This window comes from Schistocerca americana, chromosome 5 (assembly GCF_021461395.2).
Source record: "Schistocerca americana isolate TAMUIC-IGC-003095 chromosome 5, iqSchAmer2.1, whole genome shotgun sequence".
Taxonomy (NCBI): Eukaryota; Metazoa; Arthropoda; class Insecta; order Orthoptera; family Acrididae; genus Schistocerca; species Schistocerca americana.
The window spans coordinates 196262014-196282548 of NC_060123.1; positions in this window are offsets into that span (position 1 = coordinate 196262014).

Here is a 20535-nt window from a genome sequence, read left to right on the forward strand (position 1 = left end):
AAATTTCTCCACTAACTTCACCAAAAGAATCGATAACCAACAAAAATCGCTTGTTTCTTATATATTGCAGTAAAAGTCAACGAAATGAAGCAGACTCTCACTCATTGACAACATCAGTAGGAATGGCATAATGTGTACAAAAAACGCACGTGAAAATGGGAATCATTTCCCAAAACGCGCCGTGCGAAAAGTAAATAAAGACAATCGTGACTGGTAGCAGAGGATTTATTTATAAATAAAACGATATATATACAAGGCACTCCACAGTTCTCGGTACAGGTTAGTACCATATATTAGCGATTTTACGTTCTGCACCCTTAGTATCTCAGGTGAGATATAAGTGTGTAAATACGCATCTAAGGACTCTAATCTATACTGCTATATAAAGACAAGACGTTGTTTAACGTTGTTATCAAAAATCTCGCAAAGTTTTTGACTGATTTGCTTCAAACTTTTACACCAGGCTCTAATATAAACTCAGTTGCATGTGGGCTACATACTTTTGTAATATACGAACGTGTAGGGTACAAGCGCAGATATTTGCATTGGTGCCTGGGGACAGTGTGCTGAACAACATAAATTGGTATTTACTACATTTGCAGACTAATAATTATAGATATTAAGAGGAGTATGTTTCTGCGTTGATTATCTCCTCCAAGTTCATTGAGGGCATGGGATGCAAGTGTTACTCTGAGATGAAGAGATTGTCAGAAGAGAGGAATTCGTTACGAGTCACATGGAACCAGTCAGAAAAGCGATGAGTAAAGAAAGAGAGATTATTAGTTTTACTCACTCTGTGTTCTATCCAAAACTAGTGCTGAACATCGAGAGTACGCCACATCTTCTAAATACAACGTATTTATAAATAATTCATCCGATTATACAACACTAAGTCTTCTACGTGAATTTTGAGACTTGATTTTTAACGTACCTGTCCAAACTGAAAATTTACCTTGGCCCTGGTTGTAGTTCATGCGACTGTCGATAGAGGTATTTCTGGTGCAGTTAGCTCTATTTTCGCATGCTCTGTAGTTCATTCCACAGTCAGTGTTGAATCGAGAAGGTGACGACACATCAAAAAAAGGCGGTTTGCGTTCTCTGTTTCAATCGGTGCAATACATTTATAACTGTGCGGCCTGATTTTCACCCATACTGTCTTACTGCGCCTTCTACAGCTCACAGCAGACGACGACGGCAGCTGCAGTTTCAAGGCACAACTTGTTTATCTAAGGGGAAATCCACAGGTAGCCTCTGTGTGCTCGTTTAACACGTAAGACGCGTTCGAAAAAGCTTTGCACGGAGTCCACAGAAGTCTGCCCTCAGAGCCAGTCAAGAGTTCGCCATTCCATTTGTATCTATCTGGGGTGTTTTGTGGCTGAAATTGCGTTTCAAACTATACAAAAATAGCAAAAGGACAGGACGAGTGTGCCTATCATCTGGATGTTGGTCTTGCGTTCGGTGGAGGGCACATTAGAAATTACTGAAAATCGAAAGAAATATTTGATCTTAATTGTAAACAGTACACAACGTTATCATTAAGTATGATTTAAAAGTCATCATCTTAGAAATTGGACAGGTCTTCTGAAAATAACAGCTTTTTAGTCTTACACTCCAGTTAAAATGTACCTAAAGATTCCATCATCATTCATCCGGAAGATATAGCTTTGTGGAATCGCGTAAAACTCTTAGTATTTTGTGATAACATTAAGACTCGATAAAAAATGAGGTGAAAGTGTAAAATGTGCAATGCGCTAGTAGAACAGGAGACAGTGCAGCATATCCATAAAGGAAACTGCAAATTAAATGTTAGTGCGATCAAGAGTATTACTGCAGAATTTAAAGAAGTAATCCAGTATCCGTGGCAAGAGACACAGAACGAATTTCGAAAAGCACTGAAAGGATCGGAAGAAATAATCCTAAATATTTAAAGAATTAGAATGATAACTTTCGAAGTAAAGTAACCGATAAATTTAAAGAAACGATATGCGATGAAAAATGTGCCGCAGATCTGCTGCGCCACCGTATACCTCGCACAGGGTCATTGTGAATTTGATAGACCAGCAAACGAGGCAATGCTTCGAAGTTGCGAAATATAATTGGAAATGGATGTAGGTCATAATCTACTTCTCCCTCCCTCCCTCCCTCTCTCTCTCTCTCTCCCTCTCTCTCCCTCCCTCACTCTCTCTCTCTCTCTCTCTCTCTCTCTCTCTCTCTCCCTGTGTGTGTGTGTGTGTGTGTGTGTGTCCATCGTCTTCTCCTCCCTCCCTTTGTCCACCACTTCCCTTTCTCTCTCTCTCCAGCAACACCTCCCACCTCTCTATCCATCTTCTCTTTCTCTCTCTCTCACCCTCTTCTCCTTCCCTCTTTCTCTGTCATCTACTCCTTGCCCCATTCCGATTTCCTCCCTTCACTCTTTACATCTCTTGTTCTTCTCTCTCTCTCTCTCTGTCCTCGACCCTTGAATTTCAATTGAATTTCAATCTGCGCCTTCCCTTATAGTTTTTACCCTCTCCGGTTCCTTCTGGTACTATGGGAGTTATTTTCTGATGTCTTAACACATGTACTGTCGCCCTGTCCCTTCTCCTTGTCAGTGTTTTCAATATGTTCCTTGTTTCGCCATTTCGAACTGAGAAGCAGGACATTAGTTATTTCCTCAGTTAATCTAATTTTGTACGTCTTTCTACAGTACCACATCTCAGCTGCTTCGATTTTCTTCTGTTCAGATTTTTCCACAGTCCATGTTGCTCTGACGTACAGTGCTGTGTTCCAGACGTACATTCTGAGATACTTTTTCTTCAAATTAACGGCACTCTTTGATAGTCCTGACAACGAAGTTCCATATTTGTATGTGCTAGTCTACTTCTTATGTCCTTGGTGCTTCGTCCATCAGAGGTTATTGTGTTTCCAAGGTAACATAATTCCTTAACTTCCTCTAATTAGTAGTCCCAATTTTGATGTAATGTTTTCTGCTACTCTCATTTCAACTACTACTAATTTTTTTCGTCCTTTTTTGAGTTACTCTCACTCCACTTTCAGTAGACTGTTCATTCTGTTCAACAGCTCCTGTAAGTCTTCTTCATCTTCACTGAGATTAGCAATGTCATCAATGAAACGTATCATTTATACCCTTCCACCTTCAATTTAGTCCCATTCTTTAGCCTTTCCTTTATTTCCGTCATTTTTTCTTCGGCATGTAGGTTGAACAGAAGTGTTACACAAGTCTTAATCCGAGTACTTCGTTCTTGGTCTTCCATCCTTATTGTTCCCTCTTGATTCTTCTACGTGTTGTATATTAAACGATTTTATTTGTAGTTTACTTCTATCTTGCTCAGAATTTCGAGTATTTTGCACCAATATTACATTGTCGAACGCTTTTTCCAGGTGAACAAATCTTATGAATTCGTCTTGATTTTTCTTCAGTCTTGCTTCCATGATCAAGCGCAACGTCACAACTGCCTCTCTGGCGTCCTTGTGTTTCCGAAAGCCAAAAGCATCTAAAATATCCTCCAATTTCTGTTGCATTGTCCTGTGTATTCTTTTTGTTTGCAACTGGGATGCGTGAACCGTTAAAATGGCCATATGCACGCAGAGGAAATAATGTTACCTCGCAGAAACGAGTCGACTATGAAGAACATAAACAAGACGTCATTCTGAACAGCCCATAAGATAAACTAAATGTTAGGTGGTTAGTAAGTTTGTTGCGTGTTCCACACATCATTCCGCCGATTCTTTTATTGAAATGATGTGGAACGAGTCTGTTTCCAGATATATATGATACGTGAGTAGTGTTAATACTAATAAGAACATTATTTTTAGTCGTGTTCGTACCACTGCCCTTAAAACGTAGTTGTTTTATTTATTTTGTTTTACAGGATACCAATTTTTAAATAGACATTTGTCCATTGAATTGAAGGAGTTGACCAGAAAAACTACTTTCAGCTTAGATTTAAAACTTGCTTTAGTACCTGACAGACTATTATTGGTATTGTATAAATGATAAAAAAATTTTTTTGCTGGATATTTAACTCCTTTCTGAGCCACTGACGACTTTACTAATGGGAAATAAATGTCATTTTTTGTCTGGTGTTGTATGTATCGATATCACTAATCGTCTAAAATTGCAATGTATCGCTTTTGACGAATTTCATTAGCGAGTATTTGGATGGTGACGGTTCAATTACAGTCCTTGGAAAGTTACTTTCGTGCAATCGATACTTTCTACGTTGTGATGTACACGAGAAAATTATTCCATAAGAGATTTTCAGTGGAAATACGAAAAATATTTCAGGAGACTGATCCCGTTGTCTCCAGCCCTAGCAATTATACGAGGAGCAAAAGTAGCTGAACTTAATCTTTTGAGAATCTCAGTAGCGTACTTATTTCAGTTCAAGTTTTCATCACCATGTACATCCAACAATCTGGAGCATTATGTACCAGTTAGTGGCTTCAGTTGATGTGCTACACCAATTGCTGGTATGATATTTGTTGCACAGAATTGAATACAGTCAGTTTTGTCAAAAATTAGGGACAGTCAATTTTCGGAGAACTGCTTAAAAATTATTTCAGAATATCATTAACGATACCTTCCGTGCGTCGATGAATATTTTATCTCTCGTCAGTTTCTATACACACAGCTTTCCCTCTATTTTCAAGAACTGTTCATCCATAATTTCATGATGTCTAGGTTTCTTAATTAAGCCTAAATAAGTGCCCAGATTCAGTAGAGCAGAGATAAAGAGTCGAATATATTTTCGTCTGCAGATCACTTTGTTGCCTCGTGTAACATCTTAGATTAAGGGTCGACCTGCGACAGCAATCACACAACTTGCGTTGCGATCGCAGGCGCGCGTGTTGCGTAGGGGCCGCGAGGTGCCGCCACGAGCGCAACCGTATATAAGTGCCGACGGAGTTCGGCCAGTCTCATTTTGTTGGCATCTCTATTTTGCCTATTCTCTTATTTGCTTAGTTGCTTAGCTCTTATTGGTTTATGGCTCATGTTATTGTGCTCTCTTTCCGCCATTCTGATTGTTTTGATTTACTCCCAATTGAGAAGTGCTCATTTTGGCATTTCACTTTTGCATATATCTCATTTTGCTAATAATATGTTCCTTAGCTTTTTACAGTTGAATTGATTAACATAGTCGGCCGCGGTGGCCGTGTGGTTCTAGGCGCTTCAGTCCGGAACCGCGGGACTGCTACGGTCGCAGGTTCGAACCCTGCCTCGGGCAAGGTTGTGTGTGATGTCCTTAGGTTAGTTAGGTTTAAGTAGTTCTAAGTTCTAGGGGACTGATGAACTAAGATGTTAAGTCCCATAGTGCTTAGAGCCATTTGAACCATATTTTGATTAACATAGTGTCATGTACTGTTTGTTCATTTCAGCCTGTTCATATTTTGATGTTCTTTAAATACTGTAATAATTATCGGAAGGATTTCTTCCCTTAAACTTGTGTAAAGCATTCTCGATGTATGATTTGTTCTGTGACACAGGTGTAAGGTTTTGAATATAAATTATATACGAAACTGTGTGTGAAGAGGAATTTATTTTTTCAGTTTGTACTACATCAGACGACAATTTTGTGATATGAGGGAGAAATTTAACGGCGAACCCATGGAAATAGTCATAAGTGATCCCCTTTAAAAATAAAAATTTGTGTGACACTGAAAGACGTGACACTGTAAGCACCGAAAATTTATATGTATGTATAAGATTATACGTCACACGCGAAAGCCTCGAATGATTGTTTCAGCCTGTGAAAGCTATCACAAGCTACGGCGGTCCTTTCCCTATACAGTCCGTCTGAGAACGAACAACGAACTACCGTCGCCCAGTGCGACTCGGTCTTCGAGTCAGTGGCATCCAGACCCTCTCATCCAGGGCTACGCTGCAGAAGCCACCGTTTGGGGGCTGCAGATGGCCCGTGGGTGGAAGAGAACCCCCCACCGGCCGGCCACGACGCTATTGGGACCCCGAGCCGCCATCTCGGCCGCCTCCTCCCAATCTCCACTTATACGGACCCTGACGGGGCTAATTCCCTGGAATTGCCATTGTTCTGCCATAATTTAAGCGTGCAATTACACCGGGCCCGCCCGAGAGTGCTCTGAGTGGAAGTCTTGCCATCCACTCGATCGTACGCTCTTGAGCACCCCACGGAAAGTGCGCTGGGGCGTGTCGCCGCCGGACAGGTTGAACACACGCAAACACAGACACACGCACGCACGCACACACATGCGCCTAGGTTACTCTACTTGTAGAGCTGTGGGAGGACGTACGGGTGAAAGTGAGCAAGTGCGAACGAGACCGAAAACCGCATGCGGTGTGGTGCATGTGGAAATGTATTTACATACACGCACACACTTCTGCCGGAGCCGCTGGGCTGTTTGTTGGCGGGGTGGCGGACAGACCACGCGTTCGCGGTACGCCAGGCCGCGTGCGGTTTCCCGAAATGAGTGATAACATCTCGTCGCCGCTTAAGCACTTTTGTTTACGGCGTTGCCGGCCATTAATAAACAGCGCCGGTGCGTGTGTGGCATGTGTGTGTGTGTGTGTGTGTGTGTGTGTGTGTGCGTGTGTGCACTGCGTTGCAAGCGCAGTCCAGATTTACACGCACTGGTCGCTTGCTGATGTGCATATTGCAGTAGTTTTTAATGCTGCCGCCTGCGCTTTGCCACCGGGGCTGATGGACGCCGTTGCCCTTGTTGCTACGCTGGTGGCGGGGCGAACAGTTGGCTGCATGGCGTGAAATGTACTTTATATGCCCGACTGCGCTCGCTTAGTTTTAGTGAAGCGAAGTTCGTCGTGCGTGCAGCTTTCCAGGTAAATGATGTAACATTTAAACAAGTGGTTTTTGCCAGCTATTAGCCTCCCATCGGTGGGCAGAAGGTTCTGCTCATTACTCCCACTAGCCCAGCTGTCATTACAACCAATAGCCCCCATTTTCATTTCACTTGTTTGTGCTGTTATTGTTTTCTTTTTTCTACTTGAGTTGTGACTGGTTTCATGCAGCCCGCCACTAACTCCTCTTCTGTGCCAAAGTCTTCATCTTGTAGTACTATGCACACCCAATCTCCTCATTTACTTGTTCAATCGACGTATTGAAGAGGTATTATTGAAGTATTGAGATTATGTGAAACTGATGATAATTGGAGTTTTGGTGGATAACAGGTAAGACAAGTGAGGAGCATATTTATTTTTTTTGTTGGTTTATATAGAACAGAAAGGATGAAGATGGCAGACTAGAACACTCCAGTGGAAGGAAGGTTGTCTACACACACACATTGTTAAATCAATAAGCAGTATATACTTTTTTTGGGAAAGAAGTATTTGCGTATGTTGGCGACCTGACAGCTGTTCAACAACCGTATATTTTGATGTGACTTGGCAAACATTGGTCTTGACACGATGACTATGACGTTGACTAACTAGCATTGACTATTATACACTGCTGCCACGGCTAATTGATACACATGTTGAACATCAAATTTTGACAGAATTGCATTTACACAGTTAAGACTATTCAGTTACACAATAGTACTTAGTATGTGGATGAAAGATGAGTGAATGTATTTTGTGTGTTTTCCTTTCCTAATCCCAAATAATTGGTACCGACTTACCTCCTAAATATTATTTTACTTATTTGTTGTGGCTTGCACCGACACCCATAAATATTATAGGTTTACTGATATTTGTGTATTTGTAATAGTTAATATGATAATTATCTGAGATCATTTGTGTGTTTATTATAATTTATATGTTTAGTGTAGGAGCATTGATAATAGTTTTGTAAAAGCAATTGTGTGTGCACTCAAACTGTTGTTCGTGCTTACACCTATTATCATTGGTGGGTGCCACTGGGAAATGTTTAATTTCTGCTGAGGAAATGTGATGAACTGTTTAATTTCTGCTGGTTTCATGCAGCCCGCCACTAACTCCTCTCCTGTGCAAAGTCTTCATCTTGTAGTACTACGTACACCCAATGTCCTCATTTACTTTTTCGATGTATCCCAATGTCTGGCTTATCACGCACACCCACTGAACGTGGTGGCGCTGTGGTTAGCACGCTGGACTCGCATTCCGCCATCCTGATTTAGGTTTGCCGTGAATGCCTTAAATTGCTTGAGGCAAATGCCGGGATGTTTCCTTGAAAAGGGCACGGCCGATTTCCTTCCCCATCCTTCCCTAATCCGAAGGGACTGATGACCTCGCTGTTTGGTCTCCTCCCCCGAATCAACCAACTAACCAACCATCCAACCGTATACACTCATGTTCATAAAAAAACAGTACACCTCGAACGACTAGAAATAGGACGTTCGTATTCACAGGATAAGTACGTTAGAATGTTCTGCACAAATGATCAACATTGGTAAACGTTAGCTCGTAGGTTCAGAGTCAACACCGATACCGCGGTGCAGCACCCCCTACCGGCAAAATGGGCCTTCGGCTCTCGTTGTCGCTATAAATCAAAGGTAATGGATCAGTATGACTTGAGCAGACGTGCAGGGCACATCGCAGACGTATGTGCGAACTGTAGCGTCGTATTAGTGAGCTTGAAAGTGGGCGCATTATTCGCATGAGAGAATGTGATTCACCCATCCGGGAAATTGCTGCTCGTGTGGGACGAACTGTTTCGGCAGTGCAATGTGTGGGTGCAGAATGGTTCACGGAAGGCTGTAGAACACGACGAGATGGGTAAGGTCGCACCATCCAGACCACCCCTCAAGAAGATTGACACCTCATCTGAGTTGGACTGCAGGGCAGATCTGCGTCCTCCCGGGCCCTGTCGCAACAGTGAATTATGATAAATATGAGCCACTCTCGAGCAGTACTCCATGCATGTCTGCAGGATTGAGCCACTAACTTAAAGCGTTGGTGAAAAGCGTCGGAAGTTGAGAATTGTGGAATGTAAAGTCTGCAGGTGGCCGTAGCTCGCCGGGCCGCCGTGGGCGGCAGGTAGCGGTTACTGGAAACTCGGGACAATACGGAGCTTTTGGGGATAGCCCGGCATCCGGAGCCACCTGTGCTGGGCAACACGTGGCGAAGACGGGAATTTCGTTTGACAAGGGGCGTTATGACCTACTCGACCATTGGGTAGATCTCAGTAGGGGGATTTAGGCGATGATAGAGCGTTCGACATTGGCCGAAACTGAGTATTCTTCCGCCGCGTATTCGTACGCGTGGGAGACGAGAGAATTGTGGAGGGACTTTGCCTTCAGCCATCGAGCGGTACGGACTTGGAGACGGCGTATTGGCCATCGTCTTCGAAGGGAGATATACGGTCTGTATCGCAGCATTGCACCAACGCGTGTTTCGTGCAGAGATCGAGTATTCTCGATCTAGAAGTGATCCTTGCGAGGTGCCGACTATTTAGCAACGCAGCTGCCGGTAATAGGGGCGCGTAATTGTAAATTGTTAATGTGCTACTCTCAGGAGTGTGTTAGTGGACAAAGAGATTCACATTTTTTTAAAAAAATTTTGTCAGTTGTGGGGAATATCAAATTAAAATGGCAATATTACGATTGAATTATCTTCATTTTAGCTAGCATTTACCCTGTCCCAGTAAGCTTTACATGTATTCTAGTCACCGCACAGCTTTCCCAGACGGGAAGGAAAGAAGGTTTGCAGTCTCCTATGTCAGCGACGGACTGATAAGCTTACACTGGGTGCAACGAGAAATCACAGTTTTTGCGTGTCCAGGGCACTATGAGTTTTGTGACCTATGTGAATGACATTCTGCTACCTACAGCCGCACCCTTTCTGCACAATATCCCAGACGCCAATTTTCTCCAACACAATGTACAACCACATGTTGCTGCACCAACACGTCCCCTCTTGGTGTCACACGATGTCAGCCTTTTGCCCTGCCCGCCAGACCACCAGACTTGTCGGCAATCGAAAATGTGTGGAATATGGTGAAACAACGGGTAAAACGCTGCGACCCAGTGTCAACCATCTTAGACAAATTTCGGAACCAGGTGAATGCGACATGGATGGTTGTCACAGGACTCCATTCGTGCCTTTTACGCGTCGATGCCGTCACGCACGGACATGTTATCAGGGCCTATGGCAGACCTGTGGCTACTAGGCAACAGGACACATGCTGAGACGAGTTGACTGAGGTGCTAATCATTTCCGCAAAACATGCTTATGTACATGTCCTGTGAATATGGGGGTCCTATCTCTAGTTATTCAATGTGCTTTGCTTTTTCTGTACGTGAGTCTTATTTCTACCCCCTCAGTTCCTTCTAACTACCTTGGGAATAACACGACCTGTTATTGTATCCTCTCTTGTTGTAAATACACTCCTGGAAATTGAAATAAGAACACCGTGAATTCATTGTCCCAGGAAGGGGAAACTTTATTGACACATTCCTGGGGTCAGATACATCACATGATCACACTGACAGAACCACAGGCACATAGACACAGGCAACAAAGCACGCACAATGTCGGCACTAGTACAGTGTATATCCACCTTTCGCAGCAATGCAGGCTGCTATTCTCCCATGGAGACGATCGTAGAGATGCTGGATGTAGTCCTGTGGAACGGCTTGCCATGCTATTTCCACCTGGCGCCTCAGTTGGACCAGCGTTCGTGCTGGACGTGCAGACCGCGTGAGACGACGCTTCATCCAGTCCCAAACATTCTCAATGGGGGACAGATCCGGAGATCTTGCTGGCCAGGGTAGTTGACTTACACCTTCTAGAGCACGTTGGGTGGCACGGGATACATGCGGACGTGCATTGTCCTGTTGGAACAGCAAGTTCCCTTGCCGGTCTAGGAATGGTAGAACGATGGGTTCGATGACGGTTTGGATGTACCGTGCACTATTCAGTGTCCCCTCGACGATCACCAGTGGTGTACGGCCAGTGTAGGAGATCGCTCCCCACACCATGATGCCGGGTGATGGCTCTGTGTGCCTCGGTCGTATGCAGTCCTGATTGTGGCGCTCACGTGCACGGCGCCAAACACGTATACGACCATCATTGGCACCAAGGCAGAAGCGACTCTCATCGCTGAAGACGACACGTCTCCATTCGTCCCTCCATTCACGCCTGTCGCGACACCACTGGAGGCGGGCTGCACGATGTTGGGGCGTGAGCAGAAGACGGCCTAACGGTGTGCGGGACCGTAGCCCAGCTTCATGGAGACGGTTGCGAATGGTCCTCGCCGATACCCCAGGAGCAACAGTGTCCCTAATTTGCTGGGAAGTGGCGGTGCGGTCCCCTACGGCACTGCGTAGGATCCTACGGTCTTGGCGTGCATCCGTGCGTCGCTGCGGTCCGGTCCCAGGTCGACGGGCACGTGCACCTTCCGCCGACCACTGGCGACAACATCGATGTACTGTGGAGACCTCACGCCCCACGTGTTGAGCAATTCGGCGGTACGTCCACCCGGCCTCCCGCATGCCCACTATACGCCCTCGCTCAAAGTCCGTCAACTGCACATACGGTTCACGTCCACGCTGTCGCGGCATGCTACCAGTGTTAAAGACTGCGGTGGAGCTCCGTATGCCACGGCAAACTGGCTGACACTGACGGCGGCGGTGCACAAATGCTGCGCAGCTAGCGCCATTCGACGGCCAACACCGCGGTTCCTGGTGTGTCCGCTGTGCCGTGCGTGTGATCATTGCTTGTACAGCCCTCTCGCATTGTCTGGAGCAGGTATTGTGGGTCTGACACACCGGTGTCAATGTGTTCTTTTTTCCATTTCCAGGAGTGTATGATTCAACGATTTGGGTATCCACAGCTTAGGTACATGATAAAATATTTTAAAAGTCCTTTAAAAATTACTGAAGTATTTTAAAAAACTTTTTTGTAGTCACATTAACTGCTACCAGTTCCTTAATTATAGGTTCACGCACAATCCGTTTCGCAATGATTTAATCGCATCCTCAGATACATACCTACAAATAATTTAACGGTGGATCGTTGAACTACACGGTCTCACGGATGGCGTTCGAATTGCCAGAACCGCCTAAATTTGATGCTTACAAGATGAAAGTTCCAGTTTAGGCTGTCCTGGCAGTTCCAACGCCATCCGAACGTTGGGAGACCATGTATTTTAACTATCCATTGTTGAATTAGTTACTTGTATACACCTGAGGATGCGATTAAATCATCGCGAAATCGGCTGCGTGTGATCCTCCATTAAAGGAACTGCTAATGGCTACCAAAACGCTGCTTCACGTGTTCCTCTTCTCAATCATTCTTCACGATCGTGTGCCCCAACTGTATATTTTCAGAAAGTTCTTCTTGAAATCAAAACTGATGTCTGAGCTAGTACACTTTATTTGACCACGAACGCCTGTTTACCTGTACTAGTCTACTTCTTATGTCCTCTTTTCGTCATCCATTATCTGTTATTTTGCTTCCAAGGTAGGAGAATTCATTCACTTCGTTTACTTCGTGACCCCTAATTTTGATAAGTTCATCAATAATTTCATTTATAATTCTCCTTTGTTATGTTCATCTTTCTTCGGTTTACTCTCAACCCGTAGTGTTAGGAATTAGAGTATTCATTCCAGTGAGCAGGTGCTGCAATTCTAGTTCAGTTTCACTGAGGACAACCATACCATCAGCGAATCCACTACAGAAGTACAAATATATACGGGGCATGGCCATTAAATAACGAGACTACTGATGTAAAACATTTTACTTCAGAAACATAAATAATTAGTTACTGTCACTCGCAATATAGTCCTCTCCTCTATCGCTACAACGCTTTATGCGAATTTTATGTTGATGGAAACTGCTGGGAGTCTTCCTCTGTGAACTCCTTGAAGATGGGTGTCGCTTTTCCTTTCACTATTTTAACGGACTGAAATCTTGCTCCTCTTAATGTGGATTTGATATTGAGGCAAAGATAAAAGTTACATGGTGCTTAGTCAGGTGAATGAGATGGGTTGGCCGGCCGCTGGTTCGCAGGTTCGAATCCTGCCTCGGGCATGGACGTGTGTGATGTCCTTAGGGTAGTTAGGTTTAAGTAGTTCTAAGTTCTAGGGGACTGATGACGTGAGATGTTAAGTCCCATAGTGCTCAGAGCCATCTGAACCATTTTTTTGAAGGTGGGTTGTCAACACTGGGTTACTGTATATGGCTGCAAACCGCTTAGCAGAGGTATAAGCCGGTGCGTTGTTTTGAAGTAGTACCCACGAATTGTGCTTCCATAATTCTGGCAAGGTCCGATCAGATTGCCTACTGTTTCGATATTTGCGCCCCGGTATTGAGTCTCCTTTAACGTCTTCTCGGTCGTATTGGAAACGCTTGAACCTTTCATAAAAGTGTGTACATGATAAACAGTCTTCGCCGTAATCGTGTTTTGGTAAAAGATACGTTTCCGTAGCAGTTTTTCCAATTTCATGTGAAATTTCACGACAGTTTGTTGCTTTGCCATTACACCTAACATTTTTTCCGGCAAAACTGTAGATCTTACACGAACGAACGCCGCGGTCACAATGATTCTCTTTAGACACCAGAGGTGCTGCATTCGACTGAGACGGCTTACTGAAAAGGCTTCACGTTTCACAGCTAATGTTCGTTCATCGTTGGATCTTGCGTACTCACTCTGTGACAGCATCAATCCCGTTATTTAACAGCCACACCTCGTATGCTTACTAACTCCATAGATCATAATATAAAATAATCAGAACGTTGATGGAGACTGAAGTCGATTTCTGATGGGAACCGCAATTCGAAATACACTATGTGATCAAAAGTGTACGGACAGCTGGCTGAAAATGACTTACAAGTTCGTGGCGCCCTCCATTGGTAATGCTGGTATTGAATATGGTGTTGGTCCAACATTACCTTTGATGACAGCTTCCACTCTCGCAGGCATACGTTCAATCAGGTGCTGGAAGGTTTCTTGGGGAATGGCAGCCCATTATTCATGGAGTGCTGCACCGACGAGAGGTATCGATATCGGTCGGTGAGGCCTGGCACGAAGTCGGCGTTCCAAAACATTCCAAAGGTGTTCTATAGGATTCAGGTCAGAACTCTGTGCAGGCCAGTCCATTAAAGGATTGTTATTGTCGTGTAACCACTCCTCCGTGCATTATGAACAGGTGCTCGATCGTGTTGAAAGATGTAATCGCCATTCCCGAATTGCTATTCAACAGTGGGCAGCAAGAAGGTGCTTAAAGCATCGGTGTAGCCCTGTGCTGTGATAGGACCACGTAAAAAACAAAGGGTGCATGTCCCTCCGTGAAAAACACGACCACACCATAACACCACCGTCTCCGAACCTTACAGCTGGCATTACACCCGCTGGCAGGTGACGTTCACCAGGCATTCGCCATGCCCACACCCTGCCATCGGATCGCCACATTGTGCACCGTGATTCGTCACTCCACACAACGTTTTTTCACTGTTCAATCGTCCAATGTTTAAGCTCCTTACACCAAGCGAGGCGTTCTTTGGCAATTACAGGAGTGATGTGTGGCTTATGAGCAGCCGCTCGACCTTGAAATCCAAGTTTTCTTACCTCCCGCCTAACTGTCATAGTACTTGCAGTGGATCCTGATGCAGTTTGGAACTCGTGTGTGATGGTCTGGACACGGAATATAACGCTCTTCAACTGGCGGCTGTCCCTGTCAGTCAACAGCAGAGATTGGCCTGTACGCTTTTGTGCTGTAAGTGTCCCTTCACGTTTCCACTTCACAGTGGACGAAGGGATGCTTAGGAGCGTGAAAATCTCACTTACAGATGTATGACACAAGCGACATCTAATCTCCTGACCACGTTCGTAGTCTGTGAGTTCCGCGAAGCGCCCCATTCTACTCTCTCATGGTGTCTAATGAATACTGACTGAGGTCGATGATATGGAGTACCTGGCATTAGGTGGCCACAGGATGCACCTAATATGAAAAACTTATGTCTTTGGGGGTGTCCGGATACTTTTGATTATATAGTGTTTTTGAACTCTGTTTGGATGGTAATGACTTTCTTCGTGCGGAATCCTTCGCACTCTTGGCTCGTGAATCCCTAAACTCGCAGTACGCAAGCGTTCCGCCCGTTTAGGGCTGTGTATCGCAGTCGCCGTGAACTAGTTCCATGTTTTAGGACCTACAGACTGCATTGACAAGCTCAGTGGACTCTTACGGAGACAGTTATGTTTACGTTTTCGACCCAAAATGGGTTGTTGTCTAATGTATTTCGGTGGACAGGAATGTCAAAACGGGTGCTAGTCAAATTGTGCCTGCGTCACAGACACAGTTTGCCAAAAATCGCCGGAGACCGAACGCGTGAGGCTCCACGTTGCACGATACCACGACAATTAAGCTTTTCTCTCTAACGTATAAACCAATACCAACCCTCAATTTCTGACGCAAATCATATGGTCATAGTACCCAATGTAAAAACATGGGGTTACCATGTATAAATCCTGACTTATCGAATTAATTTAATTTATTTTAAGACTTAGAGCATGAATAACTTAAACACGGTGATATATCTCTTTTCTTAGATTTCGATATGACACTGAAAAATTTTCTTCGGGAGGGTTATATGACAACGCAGAAACAATTACCTGAGTCCTATTTCCTCTCTTCATTGGCCATAATCCTAAAAAAATAACAATTAATATTAATAATAAAACAATAAAGCAATACAATAATTAATCGCAGTTGTAGAGTTGAAAATACACAGTGGGCATTGAAAATGCAACAAATCGCAACTTGACAAGAAGTGTAACAAATAATTTGAATTTATAAATGATTAGCTTTTCAGCTGTTCATGTTGATTGGGATACCATGACTGTTGTGCGTTTATGACCCCAGTACGCTCAGGAGGACCTTACTGGGCGAATTATCGTTAGTTTCAACCAGATATGATCGTGTTCTGTTCTCTGTGGCACCACATACCATCACTCCAATTTGTGCACACACATGGGAATTTTTTCGTCACAAACCAATTACACGGAAACAGAAAACTGTGTCACGTCTGGACGTAATCTTCCTGAAGCCTTACACATTTTTCACAGATCCAACGCCATGATTATGTGGCTGCTGAGAATGCCTCTTTAGGTGGCTTCTTTGACTACTGGAAAATCGCTGATGCAATAGTGGCACGGCAGGTGGATGTTCTAGTACGATAAAAGAAAAAAAAACAAATAAGTTAAATATATTTCAATTCATTCAATTTTAATCTGATAATTATATATATATATATATTATGTTTCATACTAGAATGTTGTGTTCCCAGTTTGGCACAGCTTTTCCACAGAAAACACGAAAGCGGTCGAAGACGTCCGTCTTCTGGTCGGCTCCGTTGTCAGAAGGAGGCTAGTTTTTGATCACGCAAAGGCTTCTATTATATGGAAAAGAACAACGCGGATATCTTTACGTAATCAGTATGAAATTTATAATCACCTAAGGGTCCTTTAACAATGAACAATAAATAAATTGCATTTGTAAATGAAATCATTAATAAATGGGGCAGCTATGAGTTGTACAGAAGACAAGGAGCGGCCTTCTGTCTACGACCAGGATGCCGCAGTATTCTCTGCTGTAGTAAAGGCTATTTGATATTTACAAAAATAATATGACATGGAGGTAAAAAAAATATAAAGGAAAAGAATAGAATAAGAAACTGGTAAACACTAAATACATTCAAACAATTCTCACAAGCAATTAGGGCATATTTGTAGACAGTATAATTTACATAAGTACTTTTCTAACTGTATGGTGCGATCAGATATCAGCCTGTCCTGTGCTAAATCCTTGGTTCACGTTTTTGTCACAAATTACAGTCATTACTTTTCTCCTTTCTTCAAAACAATTCTTGCACCGTTCAACACCTTCATAACAATAACTTGCCGGTTTACAGTATCGAACATAAATTACTCGAATTTTATTAATTAATAATGTTGTTTGCACGCTGGCAAGACCGCTCACTTTTATGGCTTAAAGACGACCTTCTTTACGCTTTTACATTACAAGCAGAAGTACGATAAAACCTGAAGATCTACAAAAGTTTTTACTGTCATCTTTTATTTAGATCGAAGCGGAACATTCAGTTCAGCTTCTGTTAAAATGTTTCTTTGATTGCGCAGTCGATGTATTAGCGTCCACGCTAGATACGCATCTTTACAGTTACGTAAATTATATAAAACAAATGTCTTTCAAAGAATAGGTCTCATCTCATAAGTTGATCATTTAATATACATATAGATGAATGCCTTTCCAAGGGTACTCACAGCTTTCATACTACGGAAATCGCAATAATATTGCAATGTGTGAACACAGGGGGTGGCCGAGCGGTTCTAGGCGCTACAGTCTGGAACCGCGTGGCCGCTACGACCGCAGGTTCGAATCTTGCCTCGGGCACGGATGTGTGTAATGTTCTTAGGTTAGTTAGGTTTAAGTAGTTCCAAGTTCTAGGGAACTGATGACCTCAGAAGTTGAGTCCCATAGTGGAGCCATTTAACAATTTTGTGAACACGGAGAGTGTCTCTCATAGTTGGAAGGTGCTAGTGAGCCGTGGCGGCTATTTCACAATGTATTAAAATCTCTATTCCTATCATCTTTCACACTGGACTCGCATTCGGGAGGACGACGGCTCAATCCCGCGTCCGGCCATCCTGATACAGGTTTTCCGTGATTTCCCTAGATCGCTGAAGGCAAATGCCGGGATGGTTCCTTTGAAAGGGTGCGGCCGACTTTCTTCCCCATCCTTCCCTAATCCGATGAGACCGATGACTTCGCTGTTTGGTATCTTCCCCCAAACAACTCCCAACGCCTATCATCTTTGACTAACGTGTTCCCGTTGGAGAGCACCTCCCTCTGGGGTGTGGCGGCTCCGGGAGCGGTGGACTGGTTTGATGGGCAGTACGAGCTGAGGAACGAAGCTGTAACAAGGTTTCCGTGGGGCCTTTTCGCTGTGGCGTTAGCTGTTGTCGGGTGACCAATACTGAGGTCATACTACCCCATGTAAGTTATTGAGTACCGACTTCGCTTGTGCTGTGAATTATCAGAAGAGCGCCGAGCCGTCAGGGCAGTGCACACTCTCATTTTGGTCTGTCTTCCTTCTGTTGTTCGGTAGGGGCTCCCGTGTCTCCACGGTATTCGAAGGGCAATGAGATTCCAAGATCTCGTAGACACTTCATTGGCTGATATCTTATTGTAAGTTACTTTGTATGTTAACCTTGTGTATTCGTGATGCTTGTGAACCTTCAGTCAGTGAAAAGCTCCGTGTTCCAGACGAAAGCTTATTTGGAAGGCTGGCGGTGCGCATTAGTGTATGCGTAACCTGTTCTTCTGCGCCCCCCCCCCTCCCCCCATTAATTCTTCTGATATTTAAAGTAAATGATTTGTCATGTAATTTTCCGTTGGAGGCGCAGTGAAATGTTTAGTGTTACCAGTTTCCACGGATGTTTAATTGTTCATTCCAGAATGTGCGTCGGTTTTGTTATTTTACAGGGTTATAACAATTTTCTTTTGTTGTTCTCATTTCCTTGAAGCTAATGCTAAAGGCCTATGCTGTCTAATAAATTGTTTCCGGTACGCATTTTTTTCCTCGTACCACGATGGACTAATGTGTGTACGGAAGAGCTTTGAATGTCATGGAAGCGTCCTTGTGGCTACTCTAAGGGTTTGCTAAAAAGAAGAAACATCTTGTATTACTGTTATTTGGACGATTATTTTTTAAAAAATGTTTGTAACTGGTTCCTTGAATTTTTTGGTTAACTATTGTCGTTTTTGGTAAGAGCTCAAATTAATTAATTCTGTCCTAAGAGTTATTTATGTGATGCATGGCTGTGTGTTAGAATTCTGTTCAAAATTATTTGCACTGCTGGGAACTATCGTGGACAATTTTTTGTACTAAATCGCTGGTACGTGTTACCCAGGATCCCGTCGGCTTCAATAGCCTACTGTTGACGTCATTTGGAGTGCGTGCACTCGGCAGCTCTTGCCGCTGTCTGTCTTTCGCGCTGTATCCTCCAACCACAGCCGCGCTACTTAATGTTCCTGTTCTAGTTAAATTTATACTTAGAACATTTCTGAGCCTGTATCCGTTAGCTTTAGCACCCCCCCCCCCCCCCCATCAACTATGGACCTTTTCGTTGGTGGGGAGGCTTGCGTGCCTCAGCGACGCAGATACCTGTACGGTAGGTGCAACCACAACGGAGGGGTATCTTTCACAGCCCAGAGGTCAGACAAACAACAACCTTCGCGTCAAGTCCTTCCATGTAAATCTTTTTCTAAAGACAGAAATTTTAACGCGCAGTTTATTCTAAGAATTATCCAACTGCTGGATCTTTATTTTGATGTTATCAATTAGTCACGTTAAATTGTTTTGAGATTGGTAAAACAAATTGTGGATTAGTTGATGACTTAAAGTAACCTCTTTTAATTGATTAGTTGTTTACCTAACTTTGTTGTTTTCTGAATGGTTATAATAAATATACGTTGAGTATGAAATTAAACAATGAACGCTGTCGAACAATCTTCGCGACAAGTCCTTCCATGTAAATCTTTTCTCCAATCCTAAAGAGAGCTGGTGTTGACAGATGTGAAAATTACCGAACTATCAGTTTAATAGGCCAGGACTGCAAAATACTAACACGAATTCTCTACAGACGAATGGAAAAACTGGTAGAAGCCGACCTCGGAGAAGATCAGTTTGGATTCCGTAGAAATGTTGAAACATGTGAGGCAATACTGACCCTACGACTTATCTTAGAAAATAGATTAACGGAAGGCAAACCTACGTTCCTAGCATTTGTAGACTTAGAGAAAGCTTTTGACAATGTTGACTGGAAAACTCGCTTTCAAATTCTGAAGGTGGCAGGGGTGAAATACAGGGAGCCTAAGGCTATTTACAGTTTGTACAGAAACTAGGCGGCCAGAGTGGCCGAGCGGTTCTAGGCGATACAGTCTGTAACCGCGCGACCGCTACGTTCGCAGGTTCGAATCCTGGCTCGGGCATGGATGTGTGTGATGTCCTTAGGTTAGTTGGGTTTAAGTAGTTCTAAGTTCTAGGGGACTGATGAACACAGAAGTTAAGTCCCATAGTGCTCAGAGCCATTTGAACCATTTTAACAGAACCAGATGGCAGTTATAAGACTCGAGGGGCATGATAGTAAAGGGAGTGAGACAGGGTTGTAGCCTCTCCCCGATGTTATTCAATCTGTACATTGAGCAAACAGTAAAGGAAACAAAAGAAAAATTCGGAGTAGGAATTAAAATCCGTGGAGAAGAAATAAAAACTTTGAGGTTCGCCGATGACATTGTAATTCTCAGTGATAGCAAAGGACCTGGAAGAGCAGTTGAACGGAATGGACAGTGTCTTGAAAGGAGGATATAAGATGAACATCAACAAAAGCAAAACGAGGATAATGGAATGTAGTCGAATTAAATCGGGTGACGCTGCGGGAATTAGATTGGGAAATGAGTTGCTTAAAGTAGTAAATGCGTTTTGCTATTTGAGGAGCAAAATAACAGACGATGGTCGAAGTAGAGGGAATATAAAATGTAGACTGGCAATGGCAAGGAAAGCGTTTCTGAAGAAGAGAGATTTGATAACATCGAGTACAGATT